Raw genomic sequence first — 14,271 nt, 5'->3', positions numbered from 1 at the left:
GTAACTTAGTCTTTTTCTAGCTTTTTAAAAATTTTCAATATATTTAACTCCCAGAGGAGTCATGTCAGTTGAAGTATGTTTTCTTAGAATGTTGTCAACTTGTCACTTCCCTGCTAATGCCCCTGTACTTTTCTAAGTTTGTTGGGTAGCTTTGAGTCTGTATTGCTCCTTGGCCAACTGGATCAGGTGGACTTCCAGGATGACTAGAATCAAGGTTTTTCTTCAGAAGTGGTTGCTTAAAAATCTTTACTCTGAAGCTAATGAGACATCATTATTTCTCCCTCTTGGTTTTGGAAGAGCAGAGGATTTCAAAAATATATGACATAAGTCTTTTGGAAGCTACCACGTAACTTTAGAGCTCAAATCTTGGTTCTTAAATATATTCTATCTGTAATCTAGACTTAGTTTACCTGCATTCCTCCTCAGTCCCCTAACCTCCAATGACTCATGATGGTTCACAGAGCATAGATTTTTTTTTTTTAATAGGCAAAGGGCACTCACCTTCTCCTTCTGAATTCAGGACAATGATCTCTAGTTCTTTCTTCCTCATTTTCATAAAGTTTAGGTTTTCCTCCTCTCTTCTCTCTCCAAGAACTCTTAAAGCAAGGTAGCAAGAGCAATAAGGTACACTGAAGCCTTGTAGAAAGATGATATCTGTTCATAACTATTGCTTTTCTAGAGCACCAGAGACAATTGTTAATTCCATTGAATCTATATTTCTCAACATTCAACACCATCTACATTATAATTTCTCTCCTTTTTTTGACTACATGCAAAGGTACCTATATTCTCATTTTTCAGTGCTCTCAATCTAATGGACACTTAGTTAATTATGGTTTAATTATAATGTATACTTGAAAACATTTCCAGATTCTTTTTGTGACTTTAAGGACTTCCTGAGTAAAAATATTTAAGGGTAAGAATAAGACTATATTCTAAATACTGTTAAAAAAAAACAACCCAGCCAAGTTACCAGGTGTCCAGAGTATCCATCGGATGGTGGTCATGAATCTTTGTCCACAAAATCAGCTGTGAAAGAGATGTAACTTCCTGTATTTTTCTATAACTGAACTTAATTTTAATTATAAACTCTCATGCTTCAGGCAGGAGAAGCTTAAGCCCAATCAATTTAGGCCTGTCATTCTCTTCCTGGAGTTGTTTCTAATTTCTCAGAAGTCTTATGTGGTGCCAAAGCCTGAGAGGGGTGTCATTTTATTAGCATCATTTCTTATCCATGATGACAGTTATCCTACTGCCTTGTTTCTATCTGGTCTTTGATTCCCTGTCCACACAGGTCACTGCTTAGTTGTTCTCCCTTCCTATCTACAAGGCTCCTCCATGTCTCTGTGCTTAATCTGTCTGTCTGTCTATAACTGTAAATATCTGTCTGTCTGTTTCTGTCATTTTCTGGTAATATCCATGCTTCTCCCTTTCTAGGGCTTGGGATCCTGCTGTATCTCTTACAAAAGGATGAGCTACAGAAAACCCAGTGGGACAATGAATAGGCCATCACTGTGTCTGAGCTGCTCCTGGAAAGTTCCAGGAATGTGGAAATTCTGTGAGGCCATCTCAATTCCATCAGCCTGGACAAAACTCCCTAGCAGACTTTCTATTTGTCACCTTCTTCAGTTCCTCTGGGGAAAGAGAACCCAGGCCTCCACTGCTTTCAAACCCCCAGAATCAACTCCCAGAATCAACTTGAATTTCAGTTGGTTCCTACTTTGAACCTGAGAGAGAGAGGCAGGAGCCTTTCTTTCTCAAAGACCCATGCTGTCTGTTCACTTTCTGCTTCCACTATAAGTTCCCCCCCCACACTCCCTTGTATAGGGACTCTGCTCATGTGTGTACTTGTAGGAGAATGCCACAGGAATCTGCTCTCTGTGTCATGATCTTTTCCCCAAATCGATTTCATTTCCTCTGCATGCAGCTTTCCTTTCCCCTCAAGGACCTAGATAGACTTTGAAACTTAAAACCCAGGAAAAAAAAGTTCTTGTTCTCTTTCAGTTTTGTCATCCCACTATTGAAGCAGTTATTACAGAGCACCAGCAACTTCCTGAATGAAAGTAGAAATCTCTAGAGCTGTGCCATCCAGTATGGTAGCTAAGGGCCACAGGAAGCTTTTGAGTACTTGCGATGTGGCTAACCCAAACTGAGATGTGGAAAGTACACACTGAATTTCAAAGACTTAAAAAAAAATGTACAGTATCTTGTTAATCATTTTTTCTGTTAATACCATGTTGAAATGATAATATTTTGGATATATTTTTTAAACAAAATTACTATTGAAATTGATTTTACCTGTTTCTTTTTACTTTCTTAATGTGGCTACTAGAAAATTTTAAATTATATATGTGGCTTGCATCTGTGGCTTACATTATATTTATATTGGATGGCACTGCTCTAACAGAATAAGTAATGGGAACCAAAAATAAATAAGTCAATATTTTAAAACTATTATCACACATCTGCAGCATATCCTGCCCAAATGTGCCATTTAACAAACACTCTGAAATTTAACAATTACTGAATATGTTTTATGTACCACACCTGCACAATAAAGTGAGGAAATAAAGGTGAATACTACATTATCATTTCCATCAAGGAATTCAATTTGGTAGGACAGACTTGTGAGTATGTCACTAATTACCAAAAATGAGATGTGACAAGTTCAGAGTGGGGGCATTATTTCTTCTTTCTGGGTAGAATGGGGACAGGTGAGGTGAAAGACAGACCCGTCAGAGGAGTTGCCATCTGAAATGCATAGACCCTCGTGTGGAGAGGGCATTCCAGACAGAGAGAACTGCACAGAAGAGTCAATGTATTCAAGAGATAAGGAAAAGCTTAGTGTGGTTGCAGACAATCTGGGTCAGAAAAGAAGAATCTGGAAGCCTTGACTGAGATCAGATTATGAAAGTTATCAAATGCCTAGCTGTGGGTATTGGATTTTATCTTCTAAGGGAACAGGCCCATTAAAGACTTTTAAGCAGAAAAATAGCATGGTTAGATTGGAATTTTAGGAAAAATAGCTTTGGCAGAGAGTGGACTATAAAATAAAATGGAGAAAGACAAGAGGCTAGCAGGTAGGTGGGGTCAGGTTCTTACCACTACACTTGCTGTGACTTTGGGAAAGACTGATTCCATAGCAGATCCATTTGGTCTAATCATTGCTCATACTTGAAAATAAAGGTTTAAAAAAAAACCACTTTTCTCAAAATCCTAGTTAAAACAGAACTCTTCTAGTCTTCTATTCAAGGCTAGCTTGGTAACATTCTACTTCTGGTTTCTCAGTAATCAAATGCCCAGGAAAAACTCCGCCTATTCCTAGAGAACACTCGGGCCACTTATGACTTCAATTGGTTATATGCAGTTAATTCTTGAATTTTCTTAGTTCCATTTTCAGGGTTGATATAAAAGAGCCATGGATAAGGGTGAGGTATGTATGAAACTGAGTCTCCTGCATGCTCTGGGGAGTTGAGCAGGGTGTGCATTCTCTCTTAACTGGTCCAAAAGTGATCCAATCAGCTCATCCCTCCACCCCATAAAATTGGCTTCTTCCTAATCACAAGGCACAATGAAGGAGCAAATATCAGCCTCACTCTACCCCATAGAGAAACAACAGCTGATCAATGCAGTTAGGGAAGAAAAGAGAGCCTGGAACCATTATTTAATACTCTTAATTTGCATCTTTGCCTGGGTTGATGGGTGAACCTAGGGGAATACATCAAGTTCTTAAAAAAAAAAAAAAGTATCCTTTCTGAATATGCTGATTTGTTAGTCAAGTAGATGTGAATTCATTCTCTGGAGTTAACTGAAAGCATTATTGAGAGCAGTAGAATACATCCATCTGAAACAATGTTTAGAAATCAAAACAAAATTTTGGCTCTTCCAATGTGAGATGCCTCTCAGTTCTCCTGAAGCTAAATAACAAATAATCATAAATCAGTCTTATTGCATTACCTTACTATTATGAACAGCATGGTGTCCTCTAAGGATACAATTTAAATGATGGGAGTGATTATATGACAGCTGACTCAGAGTTTAAATATTTTTTCCCAGTAAATGTCTCTGAAAATTTTACAGTATGAGTCAGGAGATTCTTGAGGATAACGCTTGCATCCAGGTAAGTCTGAGAATAATAAATGGTATGCCCAAACCTGTGTTTAAAGGGGCATTTCTACCTACTTCCTACATTTAGCTGGTCAGAGGAATGGATGGTTTTGGCCCTCTGGTTCTTGGGAAAGAGAGAAAGAAAGAAAGAAAGAAAGAAAGAAAGAAAGAAAGAAAGAAAGAAAGAAAGAAAGAAAGAAAGAAAGAAAGAAAGAAAGGAAGGAAGGAAGGAAATAATTTAGAACAAATTTGAAAGTAAATTGGTATCAGTAAATAATAAGTGATCCTAAGAGTTAAATTTTTTTTAAATTGGTATGACCAAAATCCAAAATGCAGGTCCCGTAGTCCCAGGTGGGTGTGCAATCATGGTGTTTACCTCACTACCCCTCTACAAAGGAACATGTAAGCTATTCTAAAAGCAAATAAATACCTTAACATATTTTTGGAGGTAGAACATAAATCAAGAACAAACTTGCTCAAGTTGACCTAGACTTAAAAACTTTTCCAATTATATGGTGTGACTAAGCCTGCTAACTGCTTAATTTTTACACAGTCTTGTCAAGAATCTAACTTAGAGCAGTGAACTATAGCAATTTAGCATGATGGTCAGGTTTGTTAGCAATAGAATAGGCCTCGGAGGAAATCAGAAAAGGACAATCAAGCATAGACAAACCCAACAGCTTTTAAAATAAGCATCTTGGCTGATACACCTCTAAGATGCCCTCTTTTGTTTTAAATGGGAAATAATTTATTAAGCAAATGAAATATGCTGCATTGTCCTGACTTATTTCAAATATTTTTCTTTGATGTATTTTAAGTAGCCAAAAAGTTTTCAGAGATTTTTAAAAAGTAAATATTGATATCTCTGTTTTCTTTTTCTTTTTTTCTTTTTAACTAAAATACTTAGTTTAAATTCTGGGAGATTTTCAGAGAGTCCTAGATTGGAGTGTTAACAATAACAGAGATCTTGAATGCATGGCAATAAAGCAATAAAGAACCTTCTTTTCTTCTCTACTTAAGCCATATTTGAGACCATCACAGATTCTCTTACTACATTCAAAAGACATAGAATTAATGTGTGTAAAACACAGTCCTTAATGTCAACCAAAATCCTATTTCTTGATGGTACACATTTGGAAATCATTTCATACTTTTGTTGTGGAATCTCCCATTTCTTTTTCAGGCATAGGGTTTGCCTGAATTAAAATCACTTCAAGCTTTATAATCTCTGTAGATCATTGTTTTGTTAGGACATACCACGCTGGTTTCATCAACCTGATCAAATCTTTGCCTTCAGGCAGACATCTGCAGTTGTTGGCCTCCAGGTGCTTGAGAGTCCCTGTACTTCAAGACACTCCCCCTAAAGAAAAAAAAAGAAGCAAAACCTCCAGGAAGTCTGCAGGTGCAAGTGTGTTTTAGGGGAAGTTAATGATGGATTGCCCTTTTATGTCGTATATTCAAATAGGCAGTTATGTGTTTGCACTGATGTAGTTCTGACCTTAAGTACCCAAAACATGAACTCAGAGCCTCTTCTTGGTCCTTGTGATGAATTTCCCCTCTCTTTTGGCCAAAATGTGTATCTTTAAGAGTACTGACTAAAGTACTGAGGAAATGAATTTTCTGGGTGGGGGGGAAACATCTAAAGAATCTCTGTAAAGGACCATTGCTACTAGAGAGAATAAACTCATAGATACCATTGCCTTCATTGCTTTGGGAATTTATCTATGACAAAGACAAGATTTGCAGGGCTGTTTTGCTCCAAAACCAGAAGACAATGTGAAGTAGATGGCTTATGTCCAAGACCACAGATGCCCAAAGGCACAGATTGCCACATGCTTCTCTGCAAGTTTTTGTTCTTTATCCTTTTGGTTATTTTCTTCCTTATCTCCTGGTTCAGGAATTTAAATTATTAGTAGACACTCTTATCCTTAATCATTGTATACCCAATATCCTTACTCCCAACAATTAATAGAAATAGGATTCAACCTCCAGACATGGACAAAGTTGAACTACCTCTATCAAGTCAAAGGAAAAGGCCACTTGGCTATTGAAAAAATATTTAAGTAGCTAAAAAACATATGGACCATGTTCACTTAAGAAATATTTGTCTCAGTGTTTCTGTGTTGCAGTCACTAAGTGTGAATAACTCCAGAGCCACTTTCACCCCAGAAGATTCTACAAATAATTGTCCAGCGAAAAGAATCAGAAGGAGTGTCACTTGAAATATCAACTCTCAATACAAGATCACAACCAATTGAACAGTGGTATAGATTTGGATTCATCCTTTCCCTGAAAAAGAATGACACATCTTTCCACTCAGATGGAGGAATGACCAGAAGGAGATACTGATAGATGGAAAATGGCTTTGCTGGCAGTTAGCTAATGAGGAGGGTGATATGAATTGAAACACAACTTGCAAAACTGCACATGTCACAAAACAGATAAACTGTATCAAAATATGAAGACAAAATATCTAAGCTCAACCTCTCTTAACTCCCGCTCATTCAGACCCCATTGCTTTAATAGTGATTCCAGATAGATTCGTATGTTCTAAAGATAAGACCATGGAATATTCTAGTACCTCACCTAGTTTTCAAATTCTTAAGCTATCCCTACTAAGACCTTCCTATGACTGACTCCTGTCCTCCAAACCCTTAAGTACCCTTCCTTAATTTCCCCTTTTCAGGTGCCTTACTGTTCCCTTGATGTGCATTTCCCTTCCTTCAGCAACTAATGAAACCTAACTTTGTCCAACTAAGTGATGATTCTTTAGTCAGTGGGCTTTAACCTAAGTAAACATGGAAGGGAGTACACTACAGTATTATGGTTAAGAGCATAGACTCTGGAACCAAATTGCCTAGATTTGAATCCCATTCTACTGCTCATTGGCTGAGTGACCTTGGGCAAGTTACTTAACTTCTCTATACTTCAGTTTCCTCATCTGTTAACTGGGGATAATAATTGGATCTACTACATAAGTCTGTTGTGAAGATTAAATGAGTTAACATATATATAAAGTGCTTATAAATAATACGTGGCATAGAGTAAGTTGCTGCTGTTACCACCAGAGGTAAAACAAGGGTTTGGTAATTACTTGGGGAATGTAAATCAAAACCACAATGAGATATCACCTCACACCTGTTAGAATGTCTATTATCAAAAAGATAAGAAATAACAAGTGTTGGTGAGAATGTGGAGAAAAGAGAATCCTGGTTCACTGTTGGTGGGAATATAAATTGGTGCAGCCACCATGGAAAACAGTATGGAGGTTCCTCAAAAAATTGAAAATAGAACTGCCATATAATCCAGCAATTACAGTTCTGGGTATTTATCCAAAGGAAATGAAAACACTAACTTGAAAAGATATATGTATCATCATGTTCATTGCAGCATTGTTTATAATAGCCAAGACATGGAAGTAACCTAAGTGTCCATGAATAATAAATTAATGGATAAATTTGGATAAATGGATAAAGGAAATGTGATACACACACACACACACACACACACACACACAAACACACGCACAGTGAAATATTACTCAGCCATAATAAAGAAGGAGAGCTTGCCATTTGCAACAACATGAATGAAACTTGAGGGCATTACGCTAAATGAAATAAGCCAAACACAATTACACTTATATATGGAATCTAAAAAAAAGCAAACAAACAAAAAAACAAAACAAAGAAAACCACAGAACTACTTATAGAGAACAGATTAGTGGTTGCCAGAGGTGAGTTTGGGGGGTTGGGTAAAATGGGTGAAGGTGCTTAGAAGGTACAAACAAGGTGTAAAACAAGTAACTCCTGGGCACCTGATGTACAGCATGGGGACTATAATTAATAATAGTGTATTGTATATTTGAAAGCTCTTGAAAGATCTTAAAAATTCTCATCACAGGAAAAAAGATTATAACCATGTGAGGTGATAGATATTAACTAGTCATTGTGGTGGTCATTTCACAATATATTAAAATATCGAATCATTATGTTGTATACCTGACACTTATGTTAAAAATATCAATTTATATCTCAATTTTTAAAAAGTTTAGAGGTGAGAATCAGTGACTTGGGGAAAATCCTCTAGGCAAAGAGAATCATAATTCTAGAGAAGCATTGATTGAATGGAGCAAGAGAGGGTGGAAGTCTCCCTCTTGGACATTTTCTTGAGCCGAGCAGCATTCCCACAACAGTCATGTGTGGCAGTTGCTGTTTCTTGGCTATTTAAAAACCATTCTGGGTCCCCTTCCCACTAGCCACCTCCCACTACGGTCTGGAGAGCTATCCGAGCTATCCACTCACATTCCCAGACTTCCTTGCACTTGGCGTAGAATGCCAAGTTCTAGCCAAGGAAAAACAAGATGTCTTCGGAAGGAGCTCCTAGGAGAGATTTTTCTTTCTAGATAAAAAGATGAGCCCTTCATTCTTCATCTTGCCTTAAACATGAATGTGATGCCTGAAGCTATGCTGGCTTCATACAAACAAAGTCACAAAGTATGAGGAAGAAAACGAGCATATGAGGATGGCGGAAGATAAAGGTAGGAGCAATTGGAATCCTTGGTGGCAAATGGAGCTACTGAACCAGCGCCAGCAAACACGTAACTTCAGATTTCTTGTTAGGAGAGAGGAAAAAAGCACCTATTGTTTAATCTACTATTAATCAGATTTTTGTTGTTGTTGCTTGCCCTGAAAACATTTCTATCAGATACAGCACATTACTCAGAGTCTTTATGTATATGCATGTGGAGAGTTAACATCAATGCTTCATGTCCCATCAGTTCTAGGAACCAGTTCCTCACACTCTAGTGCTGCACAAAACCGAATACTAATCAGTATCACCTGGGCATCTTTTAAGAAACAAAGATTATTGGAAACGATACCCAGAAATACTGCCTCAATAGATCAGAGGTGCAGTCTGATGTGGTGCTCATAGTTTGGGAACCACATCAAGATCCACCGTAGCTCATAAGCCAAGTGAAAAAATTCTAGTTTTTGTGAGATAGTCCCTTTCTAAAAGAATTAAGGAATTCCAATAGCTAAGGATAATCCATAGCTATTATCCAAGAAAATTCAGCCAATCAAGAATGGAACACACACATTAGGACTTTGTTTCTCAGTCTAGAGTCTTTGGAGCCATCCCCAAAGTACTGAAGCAAAGTCTGAGATTGGGACCCAGAAATTGGTATTTCAAACATCCAACAGATTCTGATTTGTCTCCTCTAAGTGATTTTACAGACTACCACTCATTCCTTCAACAATATTTATTGATCAATCACCACATATCAGGCATTATTCCAGGCACTGGGTAGGCAGCTGTGAACAAGATAAACTAGATTTATAACTGGGTAGGACCTACATGATGCTGCAGGTGGAGTAGAGAGATAGACAAATTAAAAAGGAAAGGAATAAATCAACAGGAATTTCAGATAGTAAGTTCTATTTTAAAAAACCATGCAGGTCACTTGGGTAGTTTAGTCGGTTAAGCGTCCGACTTCGGCTCAGGTCATAATTCTTGCTGTCCATGAGTTCAAGCCCCATGTCAGGCTCTGTGCTGACAGCTCTGAGCCTGGACCGTGCTTCGGATCCTGTGTCTCCCTCTCTCTCTGCCCCACTCACACTCTTTCTCTCTCTCTCAAAAATAAATACATTAAAAAAAGCCATGATGATGTAATAAGCAACGTGTATTTGCAATGGCAGAGAGGAAGGCATCAGGGAAGGACCCACTAAAGCAACTTAGTTCTGAAAGGACAGAGAGGGCCAACCTTGCAATGAATTGGGAAGAGCTTTCCAGGAAAACAGCAAGGCAGAGGCCTTTGAGCAAGAATTAGTTGGCATATGTGAGGAACAGAAAGAAGGCGAGTTTAGAGGGAGAGGTAAGAAAGGAAGTCAGAGTAGAAATGTAAGGTTGTTTGGCCAGTGTAAAAAGTTTGAAAGAAATACTATTTTTATGGGAAGCTAGCAAAAGAATCCTTTGGAACAATTTTTACTATGCCATAAGTTAGTTAATAAGTAATTAGTTCCAATCATGTGGAAGGCATACAGAAGATTGTGCTGGTAAAGAAGGGAGCAACTGAACAATTAAAGGTATTTTTCTCTAAGCTCACTATTCAAACTGTGGTCCATAGACCACATCATCTGGGAACTTACTAGAAATGCAAAATTTTCAGCCTTACTCCAGACTTTGTAAATCAGAATTGTATTTTAATAAGATCTCCAGGTTCATGCACATCTTAAAGCTTGACAGATATTGCTGTAAGCCCATGGCCATTAACCCTGGCTGTATACTGGAATCACTCTGAAGGTTTAAAAACACCGATGCCTGAGTCCCAACATCAGAGATCTGATTTGAATGGAGAACAGAGGTAGGAGACAGAGGAGACATCAGGATGTTTATAAGCACAGCAAGCATTAAAGCATGATTGATGTGCAAAAGATCATCTGGGAAGCTCCCACAAATGTGGATTCTTGAGCCTTCCCCAAAGATTCTAATTCAGAAGGCCTGGGATGAGTTTCAGGAACCTGCATTTTTAACCAGCCTACCAAGTGGTTTCTGGTGTAGGTGGCCCACAGACCACAATTTGAGAAACACTGCATTAGGAAACTGTTGAAGGAAAAAGACAGAAACATTATGAAATGAGGATGCCAGTTAATTTGGTTGCTGATTGATGTGTATCTCTGGGTGCATCTACTTAGTAACTGCACATTTTCTGAAAGCATGATAAAATAATGTAGATGTCTGATGATTATCATTAAGATCAGAGATATCCTTCTGTGAAAAGTTATGCTGGCTGTAAAGATTTTACAAAACATCCCGTAATCTAAAAAGGGCCAAGGTCATGCACCAGCCTGTGCTAAGGAAACCTTATGCGTAAGGAGAAATTTTCCAGGCTACAGAAGGAATTCTGCTCTTAAACCACTTACTGTCTAATGACTGAAAACTAAATCAAGAAGATCCTTACAGTTTTGGAGAGCCTAAACAGCAGGATGATACCAAGAGAGTGGCCATAGCAACTGCTCTCTGGAAAGCCAGTTCTTCCTAACTCTCTGAGGCCCCACCTTTTCCAAGAAGATTTTATGCAACACTCACACCTCCAGGATTCTTCTTGTGTGAACTTCAGTTGGACTCTCAGACTGCTTATTACTTGATTCATTTCTATTTCATTCCTTGTTAAGTTGTCTTATATGTGGCAGTTTCATTTTCCTAACTGGCTTGTTAAACTGCTTAAAACAAAGATGATGTCCATTTCATACTTTTATTTCACACAGTGCTTGGAACATTGCTGAATACACAAAAGAAGCTTAGCAAATTGTTGTTTGGTTGAATAATGGCAATAAAAAACCTTCATACTGTCTTCCTGAATGGTTTCATTGATCATGATGAGTGATCCTTAAAATAGCAAAAGCACACTCATTACCGGGAGATTCTAAAATATAAACCATTCAACACTATTAAAATAACAACAAGAAGAGCAACCAAGTAGTTTTTTTGCACTTTATTTTTTTCAAAGATTTATGGAAATTGTATCATTGAATTCCCATGACAACTTTATGACAAATGTTGAAAAGAAGTTTTGGTGGTTTTAAATTTTTTAATTATTGTGGTAAGAACACTTAATATGAGATCTACCATTTTTGACAAATTTTTAAGTGCATAGTACAGTATTGCTAACTAGAGGCACCAAGTTGTACGACAGATCTCTAGAATGTATTCATTTTACATAACTGAAACTATATAGATGTTGAACAACAACTCTCCATTTCCCTCAACCCCCAGCTCCTGACAACCACCATTCTGGCTTATTTTACCTAGCATAACATTCTCTATGTTGTCTCTATGTTGTCTCTATGTTGTCTCCATGTTGTCACATATGGCAGGATTTCCTTCTTCTTTAAGGCTGAATAATATTCCACTGTATGCATGCACCATATTTTCTTTATCCATTCATATGTAGATGAACATTTAGGTTATTTCCATGTCTTGGCTATTACAAATAATGCTGCAATGAACATGGGAATGCATATATCTCTTCAAAATACCAATTTGAATTATTTTTGGATATATACCCATAAAGGGGTTTACTAGATACTGTGGTAATTTTTTTCATTTTTAAAGGAATCTCTATATTGTTTTCTATACTGGCTGCCCTCCGTTTTACATTCCCACCAATAGTGTACAAGAGTTTCAGTTTCTCCAGACCCTAATTAACATTTGTTACTTTTGTTTTTTTTGGTAATAACCACCCTAACAGGTGTGAGGTAATATCTCATTGTGGTTTTGATTTGCATTTCCCTGATGATGAGTGATGTTGAACATCTTGTCATATATCTGTTGGCCACTTGTATGTGTTCTTTGGAGAAATGCCTATTGAATTTTTTGGCCCATTTTTAAATGGGTTTATTTATTTATTTAGCTAATTATTTATTTAGCTATTTAGCTAATGGGTTTAGGAGTTCTTTGTGTATTTTTAATATTAACCCTGTGTCAGACATATGGCTTGCAAATACTTTCTCTCATTCTGTAGATTGTCTTTTCACGCCATTGATTGTTCCCTTGCTGTGCAGAAGTTTGTAGTTTAATGTAATATCGCTTGTCAATTTTTACTTTTGTTGCCTTTACTTTTGGTGTCATATCCAGAAAAATCATTGCCAAGACCAATGTCATGAAGCTTTTCTCCTATGTTTTCTTCTGGGAGTTTTACAGTTTCAGGTATTATTTAGTTTAAATCTTTAACCCATTTTGAGTTGATTTTTGGGTTTGGAGTAAAAAAGGTCCAATTTCATTTTTTTGCAAGTGGATATCTAGTTTTTCCAATACCATTTCTTAAAAGATTATTCTTTTCTCATGATGTATTCTTGGCACCATTGTAAAAGATCATTTGCCTTATATGTATGGATTTATTTCTGGGACCGTTGTTCTGTTCCTTTGGTCTATTATGTCTATCTTTATGCCAGTACCATACTATTTTAATCACTGTAGCTTTGTAATATGTATTGAAATCAGGAACTGTGATGCCTCCAGCTTTGTTCTCCTTTCCAAGATTACTTTGGCTACCTGGGGTCTTTTGTAGTTCCTTATGGTTTTTAGAATTTTTTTCTATTTCTCTGAAAAAAATGTCATTGGGATTTTGATAGGGATTCCATTGAATCTATAGATAACTTTCAGTTGTGTGGACATTTTAGCAATGTGAAGTCTTTCAATCCATGAACACACAATGTCTTTCCATTTATGTCTGCTTTAATATCAGTGTTTTATAGCTTTTAGTATACAAGACTCTTACTTCCTTAGTTAAGTTTTTTTGTTCCTAAGTATTTTTTGATTCTATGCTATTATTTTCTTAATTTCCTTTTCATATAGTTTTTTAGTGTATAGAAATTATTTTATATGTTTATTTTATATTCTACAACTTCATTGAATTCATTTATTGGTTCCAATGGTTTTGTTTGTAGAGCCTTTAAAGATTTTTACCTATAAGATCATATCATCTGCAAGCAGAGATATTTTACTTTTCCCTTTCCAATTTGGATGACTTTTATTTCTTTTTCTTGCCTAATTTCTTGGCTAATACTTCTAGGACTATACTGAATAGAAGTAGAAGAGTGGGCATACTTGCCTTGTTCCTGATCTTAGAGGAAAAGCTTGCAGCTTTTCACCATTGAGTATGATATTAACTATGGGCTCTCCATATGAGGCTTTTATTGTATTGAGGTAAATTCCTTTTGTTTCTGTCTTATTGAAAGTTTTTATCATGAAAATGTGTTGAATTTAGAGTTCCCTTCCCCCACCCCCAATTTGAACTTGATGAAATTGGGGCTCAGAGAGCTCTTAATCGGGATGCTTAATCATGGCCTATATGGTGTCCAAGTATGAATTAGGAAAAGATGAGCCTCCCTCTATGCAGAAGCAGCTAGGACACCACTCTGGCAAGTGGAATACCCACTCAACCTCGGCTAGATTACCTTGTGTAGAGCATAATTTCTAAAATTGTAGCAGAGGCCTTACTTGCAAACACTCTCCCATTGCCTCTTGACACATCAAAATAAAACCAAAGGCTTAGTGTTCTTTTCTCTACCCACACTGTTCAAGCCAGGGTATATTTGTTTGAGTGTTTAAGAAGGCAAGAGCAGGGCACCTGGGTGGCTCAGTTGGTTAAGCGTTCGACTTCAG

This window comes from Lynx rufus, unplaced genomic scaffold, assembly GCF_022079265.1.
Source record: "Lynx rufus isolate CCGP_SWC_20201006 ecotype Redwood Valley unplaced genomic scaffold, mLynRuf1.p SCAF_7, whole genome shotgun sequence".
In the NCBI taxonomy this organism is placed as follows: domain Eukaryota; kingdom Metazoa; phylum Chordata; class Mammalia; order Carnivora; family Felidae; genus Lynx; species Lynx rufus.
This window is presented reverse-complemented; position numbering follows the sequence as displayed.